A 12,267-nucleotide genomic window follows, 5' to 3' on the forward strand; every position below is an offset into this window, starting at 1 on the left:
AATAAAAAAAAAAAAAAAAAAAAAAAAAAAAAAAAAAAAAAAAAACCTCCCACCATACCTCAAGCTCATCTTTCTCACGTCCCTACTTTTCTCTCTCAGGATCTCCAGAGAGCATTCTGCTCCCAATTCTAGTGACATAACCATTCCTAGCCATTCTTAACCTCACTGAAGCTAAGGTGTTTTTTAAAAGCACATCTCCTTGCTGACCTCCTAATCATCCTCAAGGTAAAGCTGAAATCCCTAACAGGACAATAACCCTCCTTCTCACCTCTACTTGGGGTGTCTCCAAGACCCTTATGATCTCAGCTCGATCAGGGCTCTCACAGAGGACTCCAACCCTACTTTGTGCTCGGTCAGGTCTCCAGATTCCCATCCCTTGAACTTGGACTTATTTAAAATTTGAAATTATATCCTGGTATGCTTATTTTGATTCTTGGCTTCTGTCTCTATCATAGTATTAGATCTATACATTTACTGTTCATCAATGTCACCTTAGCACCTAGTACAAAATAGATAATAAATAAATATCTGTAACTACATGCTTAAATGAAATAAAGAAGCCTGGCATTCATCAAGAAAATTATCTGTAATGTTTTAGGATTCCTAGTGTTAACTCGAGTAGCCTAGTGTCTCATTCCTCAGTGGCAGGAGTTAATTTCAAATCTCTTCTGCCTGTTCTTGGTCACTGTCTTCCGTCCTCTCTTCCAGCGAGTAGTGACCAACAAATCTAAAAGTAGCGATGCTACTTTCTCATCCTTCATCCCATGTACTAAACAGGTGTGCTCTACGTGTTTGAGGAGCTCAGCCACCACAGCAATATACAGGCCCCAACCGTAACTCTTGGTTTGTTTCATCACTCATTTCTGTATGCATTCATTCATTCTTGTTTGTTGAGCCAAATATGTACTGAGGGAAATAAGAGGACATGTTGCATTTTCCTACTTAACCTCCCCAAAGAGGGGACAGCGTACATAGGCCTCACTACCTAGAAAAACTACAGCCCTAAGTCATATCTGCCATGATAGTTTGACCACATCTTATATTACTCTGCTAAACCGGTGAGCACCAAGCTGCTCCTTACCTAGGAGATAGGACAAAACCTAAATACCTAAAGTTTCTAACTGACTGCTGAAGACATAGTCAGGTGTCTCCAGCCTTCAATGAAGCAGGGTGATGTTACAACCAACGTTGGTGGAGAGACAGACAAACACAAGTTTAGCTCAGCCTGGTGCTTGAACATCATCTAAACTTCGTCCGTCCTGGCAATTCTTTCTACAGGTGACTTCTGGCTTAATAGTTTACCTGAACCACACAGCTGCTACTGGGTGACTATCAAAGTCTGCACTAATCTTGGGAGCATCTACACCGATTTGTTAAAAAAAAAAAAAAAATTAGAATGAATATCTGAATAAAATGAACAACTGAGACTGTTTTAATCTGGGTTGTTTTTTTTTTTTATTAGTTTGCAGGAACAACAATAAAAGAAAATAAACAATAAAAGAAAAAAAAAGAATAAAAGAAACTGTCGACGAACGGACTAACAAATACTAACAAATGATGCTCATCTACACGTGCTTTGAGCCTGTAATTCTCTGCCAAGGCTCTGGATAATGAGTACTTGGGAGTCGTGAAAATATTTGGAGAGCAGTGTGTTGGAAATGCTCTCAAAGGTCATCTAAGAACTTCTCTAATCCCTGAACCAAGCTCAACCACCCCAAGCCTGTGAGTTTCCTAAAAACAGAAAGTCTATCCTCTACCTGGATGCCCAGGGAATACAGCAAGTGTTGTACACACAGCTGTGTTGCAAAAGTTGTTAAGCAAATGCGGGAATGAATAAATGATGGGTTCCCCAGGAATTCATTCAAAAAATTTTGACAACTTCCCCCAGTTGCAGGGAAACACTGATCTTTCAAATTATATATATATATATATATATATATATATATAAAATATATATTATTTTTGAAAACAGCATAATATACCCTATATAATTACTATCCAATAGAAATATAGGCGACAGTCACAAAATAGAAGCAAATATATTAGTACATTTTATAACTATGTTAAAAATACACAAATTGATTTTAATAATATATCTTGTTTAATCAAATATATGTCATTTTTTTTCGGCACCTATTCAATATAGTTACATTCCTTTCTTTAAAAATAAATGTATTTTTTAATTTGGTGTGTTCATGTGTGCATGTATCTCTTGCACGGGTATGCATATGTGCCATGGTGCACACATGGAAGTCAGAGGACAACTCCCAAGAGCTGGCTCTCTCCTGTCCTCTTGTGGTTCCAGAGATCTAACACAATCACTAGGTTTAACAGTAGGTGCCTCTATGCACTGAGCCCACCCTTGTAAATCCAATGGAGCAATCTATCTCAATTTGGCTTTGACAAATTTTGAGTGCTCAGGAGCAGGTACTGAGCAGTACAGCCCCAAACGTAAGACCTAGACACTAGTGTGTCTATATTGTATGATTCTATATCGTATGCTCCTATATTCTGTGATCTCTAAGAACTAGACACTTTTGGATCTATATTGTATGATCCTATGTTACAGGGGCCCTGAGAATGAGACACTACTGTGTCTCTCTTACATGATACTACATCTGAGAATGTTCAACCTTGGAACAAATTCACTGCATATGTTTAAGAGCTGTAGGGAAAGACAGTGAAGTGCTCATATGTTCTAGACCAACGAGATGAAAATGATTTTGTGGAGACAAACCGGCCCCTGAAAAACCAAATCCAGATGGCCTCCTGGGGTCAGGCCCAAAGCTGTTTACAACCTGCACCAAAGCAAAGGTGAAACAGTCTCCTACTTTTCAGATCTAACGTCCAACTTCATACAAATCACTTGGCTCATCTAAATAGAAATAGTAAGAAACTGGTTCTAAATCATGGCTTGAAAGGTCACAGAAAGCCAGACCCAGTGGCATGTAACACAGATGGAGTGCCTGTAATCCCACACTCAGGGAGGCAGAGGCAGGTGAGGCGGATCTCTGTTAGTTCAAGGCCAGCCTGGTCTACCCAGAGAAACTCTGTCTTGGGAGAGGAAAAAAAAAAGAAAAAAAAACAGAAAAGAAAAAAAAGAGAGGAAGGAAGGAAGGAAGGAAGGAAGGAAGGAAGGAAGGAAGGAAGGAAGGAAGGAAGGAAGGAAGGAAAGAAAGAAAGAAAGAAAGAAAGAAAGGTCACAGAAAATCAGAACAGACCTATGTAGAACTAGCTTTAGCACCAGGAAAATAAACACAGCTCTGTTCTGTGCCTCTGATCAATGTTTGGCTGACACCCACTTAACAATACAATTTTTTTCACGCATGTGTGTGTGTGTGTGTGTGCGCGCGCTCATGTGGTATGTTGTATATCTATGTGTGTGTATATGTGTGGAGGTCATTATTGCTCTCTAACTTATTTTTATTATTAACTTTTATATGTAGGAATATTTTGTCTGCATGTAAGTTTGTTTACCACAGTATGCCTGGTGACCTCAGAAGTCAAAAGAAGGCATTCAAGTCCCTGGGAACTGGAGTTACAGATGGCTATAAGCTGCCATAAGGGTGCTGGGAATTGAGCCTGGGTCCTCTGCAAGAGCAACAAGTGTTGTTAACCGCTGAGCATCTCTCCAACCCCTTCCAACTTACTGTTTGAGGCAACATCTCTCTCTGAACCTAGATTTACCAGTTTGGCTATACTGACTGGCAGGAAGCTCTGGGATCTGCCATCTCCACCTTCCATGCCCAACCCCCCAGTACAGGAGGACACACCTGGGTTCTGGGGATCAGAGCCCAGGTCCTCCTCCCTGCACAATAAATTCATTACCACGGAGCCATCGCATCAGCCCACAATTTTTATGGCAAATCATCATAAAGGAAAGTGATTGCAGTCTTCTTCCAACCCCTCTTGGTACCAGTTATCACAAAAATAGAAACAACCAGAAAAAAAAAATTAGTCTGAACCAACTTTCACAACATAAATCACTGCCATACAATTTTTTTATTTTATTTTATTTTATGATCAGGAAGAAAGAGAACTCCCTTCCTTATGAGTTTAAAGAGTTGCAAAGACCCTAAAGGTTGTCTCTGATCTCAGATTCTATAAATGGTGTTTAATTGCTATCTTATTAAGGGAAAAAAAAAAGCTTTTTAAGAGTCTATTTTTCATAGTTCCCCAAGCTCAATAAAATATTGCATAGCTGTTCAGAACAGACTGAAGGCAGATGTTGTCAAACCTCACTGGATTCTTCCCCAGTAGTAAGCACCAAAATCAATAATTTATGAAATATTCAAGCAGCCCTTGGACTGACCCCAAAGATCACCAAAAAGGAGCAGGACAGTAGAGAATGAAAAGGACATTTTAGCCAAGTGTAGTTTAATCTGGGCACTCTGGAGGCAGAGGCAAGAGGATCTCTGTAAGTTTGATGCCAGCCTGGTCTACATCGCAAGTCCAGGACAGTCAGGAGTAAACTGTCTGTCTAAAAACAGACAGACAAACACAGAAGAACCTCATAAAACACATTTTTGTTTCCTCATTTTGGAAACTCAAGAGAAGAAAACAATCTATGGTAAGAAGCTGTTACCTTTTGAAGTACAGAGTTAATTACTAAACAAACTCTGACAAAAATCATAATGCCATATTGAGCTAGCAGATATCTGGTATGTTTAATGTGAAGAGATATGTTTTATAATTATGCCCAACATATGTTTACCCTACTTTAGAAGAAAGTAACCTTGTGCCAAGTGCTAAGTGGTTGACCCTTTTGAGCTTTTGTTAAAAGAGCTGCAGGTTCTGGCATGCCCGAAGATCCAGAGTAATTGCTTTTGAGATTTCCCATTAAGGCTCAGCCTCATAGTTCAGCAGCCAAGTCATCACCAAGGGTCATCCCCAAACACAACAAATGCCTCCCTAAACACAAACACTAAGAGTCCACTTGCAAAGTAAGTGTCATACATGGCCTGTCACTGGGAGGTTTGTGGGTCCTGGTAAGGAAGACTGATCTCTCAGACAATACTGAGAGAAAGCTTGGATATTCCTGGATATATTTCTTTAAAGTCATTATTTGATAAAAGCCACTTATTTCTCCGACTCTCAGGAAACAGCATAAAAACAGTTCTACAAAGCACAGCAAATTATTCTTATCCCAAGAGATCATTTTGTTCTATACAGGTGTGGATCAGGAAGCCTGCCTTAGACAGTTCCAGAAGAGTAGTACTGTTGCCTGTTAATCAGGAACCTGTACTTTGGAAAATGGCAAAAAGTGGATTATTTCACTATCTGATAGCAATCAAATCTTTTAAACAGGAATATGTTTTACACATCCCCAAGAGAGAAACTCTGAACTTTGACCATCTCACTTGGGCATCACTTCATATTGTCATCTAAGAGAGCAGCTCTCTAAGCAGCCACAAGTCGACACATTAGGGTCGCTTAGAGCATTTGCTACCCAGGTTTCAGCCCAGGACAGTTGCATTCACAACTTCTGGTAGTGGAACCTGAGTGTCACTAACTTCTCAAGGTTTTGAAGAAAAGTTGGAGAAACGTGACTTTCGGAAACACTGATCTATATACCTAGAGATTCAAGCCTCTTCTGTGAGCTTTGGGCAAGGGCAAGGGACGAGAAGGCCACGCATACAAATTGCATTTCTGGACCTACTCAGAAAAGAACTCACAAAGACAAAACAACACACCAACAACTAGAAATGGGCTGTTCAACTCCCTGCCTCCACCTGACCTCCTGGACTAGACATCTTTTCTATGCTATGCTTCCTGGGTAGGGCTTTAAATCCAAGTCCCTGAGTCTTATTTTCTGAGAGGTTTTATTCCCCCTAAATTTTTTAATACCATAGGGGGAAAAAATAGACTTTGGCATATTTAGAAATCATCACCAATTAAAAAAAAAAAAAAAAAAAAAAAAAAAAACTTACCAAGTTGCTTTAAAAAATACAGAGGACCCAGCCAGGCGTGGTGGTGCACATCTTTATTCCCAGGACTCGGGGCACATCTTTATTCCCAGGACTCGGGGTCACTGAGGCAGATGGATCTCTGTGAATTCGAGGTCAGCCTGGTCTACAAAGCAAGTCCAGAACAGACAAGGCTACACAAAGAAACCCTGTCTCAAAACAAAAACAAAACAAACAAACCCTCCAGCTTCACAGCTTCATGTGTGATCCCTAGTAAGGAGGAGCGGATTTGTCTCTGACATGGACTCTGAAAACCTGCCTTTTGATCACTTCCTCCTGCGGAGCTACCTCACCACACCACAGGAAAAGAGAATGCACTCAGTCCTTAGGCATGAATATGCCGGGGGGAGGGAGGGGGGGAGGGAGGGAGGGAGGGAGGGGAAGAGGAGGGAAGGATCACAATTGGGATGGGATGTGAATAAATTAATTTTAAAAATACAAAGGACCCAAGGAGAGACAGCTCAGTTTGTAAAGTGCTTGCCTTGCACTCAGGAAGACCTGTGTTTGAACGTCAGAACCCACATACAAAATGCCAGGCACAGTGCTGTACACTTGTTTGGTTTTTGCAGGGGGCAAGGTGGGAGGTTTGTTACTGTTGTTTTTTTGGAATGGTTTGTGTGAGATTTTAAAGATTTATTTTCTATTTATGACCTTTCTTTTGTTATTGAAAAGAAAAGTTTTCACACGATCTATTCTGTTTATGGTTTCTCCTCCCCCGGCTCCTCCCAGATGTGCTTGCAATCACACTACTGGGGACACAGAGACAGATAGATTCCTGGGGCTCACCAGCTAGCACATTTAGCCTGCCTGATGAGTTTCAGGCCAGTGAGAGACCCTGGGTCAAAGAAATGGTGGACAGCACCTGATGGATGACAGCTTCACTGTGAGCACTCACATACATATCAATACACACAAACGCATGCGCGCAAATCTCAGACAGAAGTATGCCATTCAGTCAATATTTCATGTTCTGTGAAACTTGAAGCTTTCACACTTGCTATTTTATGCGTATCTAAAAGCACAGGTTTGAAAACCACTGACATCAACTAACCACAGAAACAATTCACTAAGGGCAAGGGGTCTAGTGGGACATTAGACAAGAAGCAAATAATGTGACTTTATAAATCGTTTGACCGGCAGCGCAGACTCAGCTTGGGGCATTCTGAAATGGAGAGACCGCAACAAGCCTCAGCCAGGCTTGCCAAGTCAAACTCGGCTGGCTCGGACCCCAGAACTGTAAGTCCCTTGTTTCCACAGAGGCCAGCTGCCAAGCCAGCTGAGGACAGTCAGACCAAAGAACTAAAATACCCTTCCCCTCTAGTTCTCAGCTAGTCACTCTTGATAAACACATGGGCCCCTCTTAGTGCAAATGAAAGAACCATTCTCCACACAAACACCTTAACATTCAGGAGCACACCCTAAGATGACTCCTGAACAGACAATACTTCTGAAGAGCCGCAGTGCCATCAGAGATGACCAATGGGCACAAAAGCCAAATACACTTGAGTCAACCAAGGATTAAGCAGCAAAGATGTCTAAGTCCTTTTTCTTAATGTGTTTCTTTTTAGTGACCTTGTGTGGGTCTGCATGTTTGTGTGTCCATGTGTGTGTGTGTGTGTGTGTGTGTGTGCGTGCGCGCGCGCGCGCATGTTTCTATGCTTATCTGTGTGAGAGCGCATCAAGGTGCAAGCAGATTCCATTCCCAGAAGCCTGTTCAGTCAAAACACATTCTCTCTCTCTGTCTGTCTCTCTCTGTCTCTCTCTCTCTCTCTCTCTCTCTCTCTCTCTCTCTCGCGCGCGCGCGCGCGCTCTCTCTCTCCTAGGGCTCACCCATTAGGCTAAGCTGTCTAGGATGCACCTGCCTCTGCCTCCCTCGGGCTAGCATTAAGTGTGTGCCGCCACAGCTGGCTTTTCCGTGGGCTTTGGGGGCCAATCTCCGTTGCACATGCTTATACTGCAAGCACTTTTAACCACTGAGCTATCCGCTCCAGCCCTCGAGGGACCTGTCAACCAGGATTCACAGTGCTATACTGAGTTGCTCTATAGTGGGTAACAAGTTCTAACTGTCTTCAGCTCCCTCAGACTCCCACAGAGATTGGCATGGGAAAGAGCAATACATTAATATAGTTTTTTCTCTTGGGACACAAATAGGAAAACATGTCAATTTCCAATCTCAAAAGAGAAGTCATCCATGCAAACAAATAATAATAACACGTTTGCTTTCATGGTATATACAGCATTGTGATGCATAAAATACACTAGAGAATTACAAGCGAAGAGCCGGCCAAGCTGCTACAGAAAACTGGGACTTCGTAGAAGTGCCTGCTCAAGTAAATGTTGGCTAAATTAATAAATTTTGAGGAACAGCACTATTTAAATTCCCAGCAGCCATAAAATTCTTCCATTGGGGATAGTGAAATATAGTTTATACAGTTATGATAGCTTGAATGAGAAATGTCCCTCATAGTCTTAGGCATTTGAAATATTTAGTCGCCGGCAAGTGGTGCTGTTTGGACAGCTTTAGGTGGTGTGGTTAGCTGGAGGAAATACGTCACTGGCGGTGGATTTTGATGTTTACAAGCCACCTGCCATGCCCGTTTGGCAGTCTATGCCGGAGCTTGAGAGGTGAGCCCTCTGCTATCTGGCAGCCTGCTGCCCGCTGCCTCCACTCTGCCATCACCGACTGTTATCCCTCTGGAACTCTCAGGCCAAATAAGCCCTGCTTTCTGTAAGGCACCTTCAATATGGTGTTTTATCCCTGCAGTAGAACATAGCTAATATGCTCAGGACCTCAGACATTTCAGAGGAGAGTGCAGACAAATGTACCAACCATGTCTTCAAAACGCTATCATAATAGAATTTTAAAAAAAATTAAGTGGATAACTGGAGGGAGGGGCGCAGAGAGATGGCTCAGCAATTTAGAGCACATACTGCTCTAGCAGAGGACTCAAGTTCAAGTCCCAACACCCAACTCACATGGCTCACAAGCATCTATAAGTCCAGCTCCCAGGGAATCCAATGGCCCTGGCCTCCACTGGCACTGACACTCACATGCACACACCCACATACACCACGCACAAACACATAATTTTTAAAAGAAATCTCTAAGTGGATACCTGCTAACATAGCAAAAAAAAACAAAACAAAACAAAAAGTCTAGAGAAGGTAGACTATAACATAAAATAAAAGGAGTAAAAAAGCCTTGTGAATGATATAACCTAGATCATAATGAAGCCAAGGCCACAGTGGGTGCCCAGAATTGGGGTTAGAAGGTTTGTGACAACATTCCCTGTCCTCAGGCAGTCTGTAATTAAATGGCTTCTTTAGTCCAATTCCAGTACAGCAACACAGCATTAGCATTCTCTGATCAAAGCACCTCACTTCCGAATGCACCATAGTGGGTACTTTCTGCTTCAAGCACACAGTATGTAAAGAGCCTGGACCCAGAGATACAGTTTCCTATAAACAGAACTTTCTGAGTTTTCAGGAAAACACAACCTTACGTTACAGTCAAGGTCAAAATTCCAGTAGGACACAAGGGCCTAACTCAAGAAATAAAATGCCTCTTCACTTCTAAACATTTGTCTTCATAGAAAGAGTACCTTTCTGCAGATGACTATAATTTCTTGATATCTAACAACAATGCAATAAAATTCCCTCGAGTGTTTTTTAGTTTCTTAAAGCATACCTGAGACAACATGAACAAGAAAGCAACAATGAAAAGCCTAGGAAATGGCCTACACGTCTGACTGTAAGAGAACCGTCGAATGCACTCTTGTACATTACACAGCAACGAGACAGACTGAGGAAGCTTCCTGTCTCCAACACAGGCTTACACGATAGGCTTTTCCACTGCTGAAATGAGAGAGAATGTCCCTGAAGATAGGTGTAATAAACAGAGGATCTCAGGACCAACCCGAATTAAAGCTGTGCTCCTTGGAGGTAGAAGTGGCCTGGTGTCTAATCTGTAGCCCTATCAGGCAGTCAGAGCTCAGTCAGGGCTCCCGGAGTGAAAGAATGGCTGGATGAACCTGTGAGGTAATTACTGAAATCTAATTAGCTCACAAATCAGACACTCTTCACTTTAAGTACATTGTCAAAGTACAGAAAAGACTGAAGGGTGGCGGGAGATGCCTAGAAGGAAAAGGCCATTTCTTTTCCTTCCTAGTTGGAGGAAGGGGGTCTGAAAAAAAAATTATTTAAAAGACTATCTTGAAAACTTAGAGGAGGGAGAAGCTTCTCATTTCATGTCAGATAACATCATGGTCACATTGGTAGGACAGTTACGAGACCCCTTACCCCAACTCTAAGGAGCAGTTGAGCCAAGGATAGCCCAGGCCCTAGCAATAATTGTACCTGAATGGAAGATAAGGGGGGTTTGAGCCAGAGAGGAGTGCTCTGTAGGCTTCTTCTGGTGTCTTCTTTAAGTAGATGACCTATGGCAGACAATAAATAACATTTAGAACACACAGAACTGACTTCACTACTCACCAAATCTGATTTTTGTTTCTTCCCCTTGGAGTCTCAGGCCATGGGGAAGCTGTTGTTCTCTTATGTGTTTCAGGTATTTCTTTGGGTTGTTTTGCTCTTTGGTTTTATGTGGTTTGGGGGAGCTGGGTTTTTATCTGTAGCTCTGTGGCCTAGAACTCACGATACAGAACAAGCTGGCCTCAAACTCACCGTGGACCTCCTGGCTCTGCACTCCAAGTGCCAAGATTACAGCTGCTCACCTCCACGCCTGGCCTGTTGCTCTTTGGACAGCTGACTGATTCGCCAACATCCACTTTCAGCCTGAAGCTGAACAGCCACCTTAGGCTTACAGATGGATGGGTGTCTAGAGATGGGGGCAGGTCCTTGAAGGAGCCAGCTGGGGTTCACAGACCCCACTGAACAGACACAATGTGGGGTAACAACTGTGCCTCTCTCGTTGGCGGTCTCACCAAAGAAAGATGGCCAGGAGTTAGCTCTGTACCTGTTAAGGCACTCATTGCTCACATTGAGCATGCCTCCTGTGATGTCAGCTGACATCTCTGTTCTGAGAAAAGTTGGTGTGGCTCTCTAAAGGCCTGCTGAAATCATATTAAAACTTATTTAAAAAAAAAAAAAAGGAATGCTGGTAAAAGCCCTGGAAAACATAGTAGCCCTGGCTCTTGATACCAGAGACATCTTGATAAATTACTGACATACAAACCAACAAAAAAGAATTCTTAAAACCATAAAAATTTACATTTTGCAATGTATCACCCAGTCAGCACGTATCAGGTTCCGTATTGAGGACCTGGTACCACCTTAATAGAAGTCCAGGGTAGGGGAGGTTCTCTGAGGAATGCCCTGAAGACTTTGGAATAGGAAGAAGTATGAGAAGGACAGGGCAAAGGTGCTTTAGTGGGACAGAGCTTGTTTTCAGTGTGGATGGGCAGCAGGGAGCAGGGAATGACGCAAAGTGAGAGGTCAGAACAAGACGAGGACTGTATGCTCTAGGGTGTGTTAGGTTTTACTCTGAGCACAATGTCAGATTTGACTTCTGGAGAAACGGCATTATTTCTTCTCATCTATGGTTTCAATCTAACTTAATTCCTAAAAACCTCTTTCCCAAGAATCAATGTCCCAACATCAAGATCATATGCACTCAGTTACAAGACGGGCAAGGAGTCCCAGTTTTTCAAAGTAGTGATGATTTCAAAGCACCTTTGAACTCTAAGTCATTCCGCTGGAAACGTACAGCATGGATTCACTTGCTAATGATTTCAAAACCAGAAGCCCTTCTGAATTCCCTAAAGAAGAGTAATTTAACTATTCATGGAGATAACCTAGAACCCCTCCACTGAAGTAGCACATGGCAGCTCAGTCTCCAAATGGGTTTCCTAGTAAGGGAAACAGGGGCTGTCTCTGCCATGAACTCAGTGGCTGGCTCTTTGATCACCACCCCCTGAGGTGGCAGCCTTACCAGGCCACAGAGGAAGACTATGAGAAACAGTCCTGATGAGGCCTGATAGGCTAGGGTCAGATGGAATGGGAGGAGGACCTCCCCTATCAGTGGACTGTGGAAGGAGCATGGGAGGAGATGAGGGAGAGAGGGATGGATTGGGAGGGGCTGAGGGTGGGAGCTACAGCTGGGATACAAAGTTAATAAATTGTAATAAATTTTAAAAAAGAATAATTTAATAGACAAAAATAGAGCTGGGACAATAGCTCAGTCATTAAAGTGCTCCCTTTGCAAACATTAGGGCCAGAGTTCAACCCTAGAATCCATCATAGATAGATAGATAGATAGATAGATAGATAGATAGATAGATAGATA

The 12,267-nt window shown here is 42.4% G+C and overlaps 1 protein-coding gene across 1 annotated transcript in view; it reads right to left on the reverse strand.

Annotated features, from left to right (window-relative positions):
* Positions 1-10,392, reverse strand: part of Cdc14a (cell division cycle 14A) — a 115,050-nt gene extending 104,658 nt beyond the window's left edge. Inside the window, exon 1 of the mRNA XM_055628189.1 lies at positions 10,323-10,392. The gene's annotated coding sequence lies outside the window, so the exon portion shown is untranslated. The remainder of the gene's footprint in view (positions 1-10,322) is intronic.
* Positions 10,393-12,267: the final 1,875 nt, after the last annotated feature.

Source organism: Psammomys obesus, unplaced genomic scaffold, assembly GCF_907164565.1.
Source record: "Psammomys obesus unplaced genomic scaffold, mPsaObe1.curated_primary_1811, whole genome shotgun sequence".
NCBI classification, from domain to species: domain Eukaryota; kingdom Metazoa; phylum Chordata; class Mammalia; order Rodentia; family Muridae; genus Psammomys; species Psammomys obesus.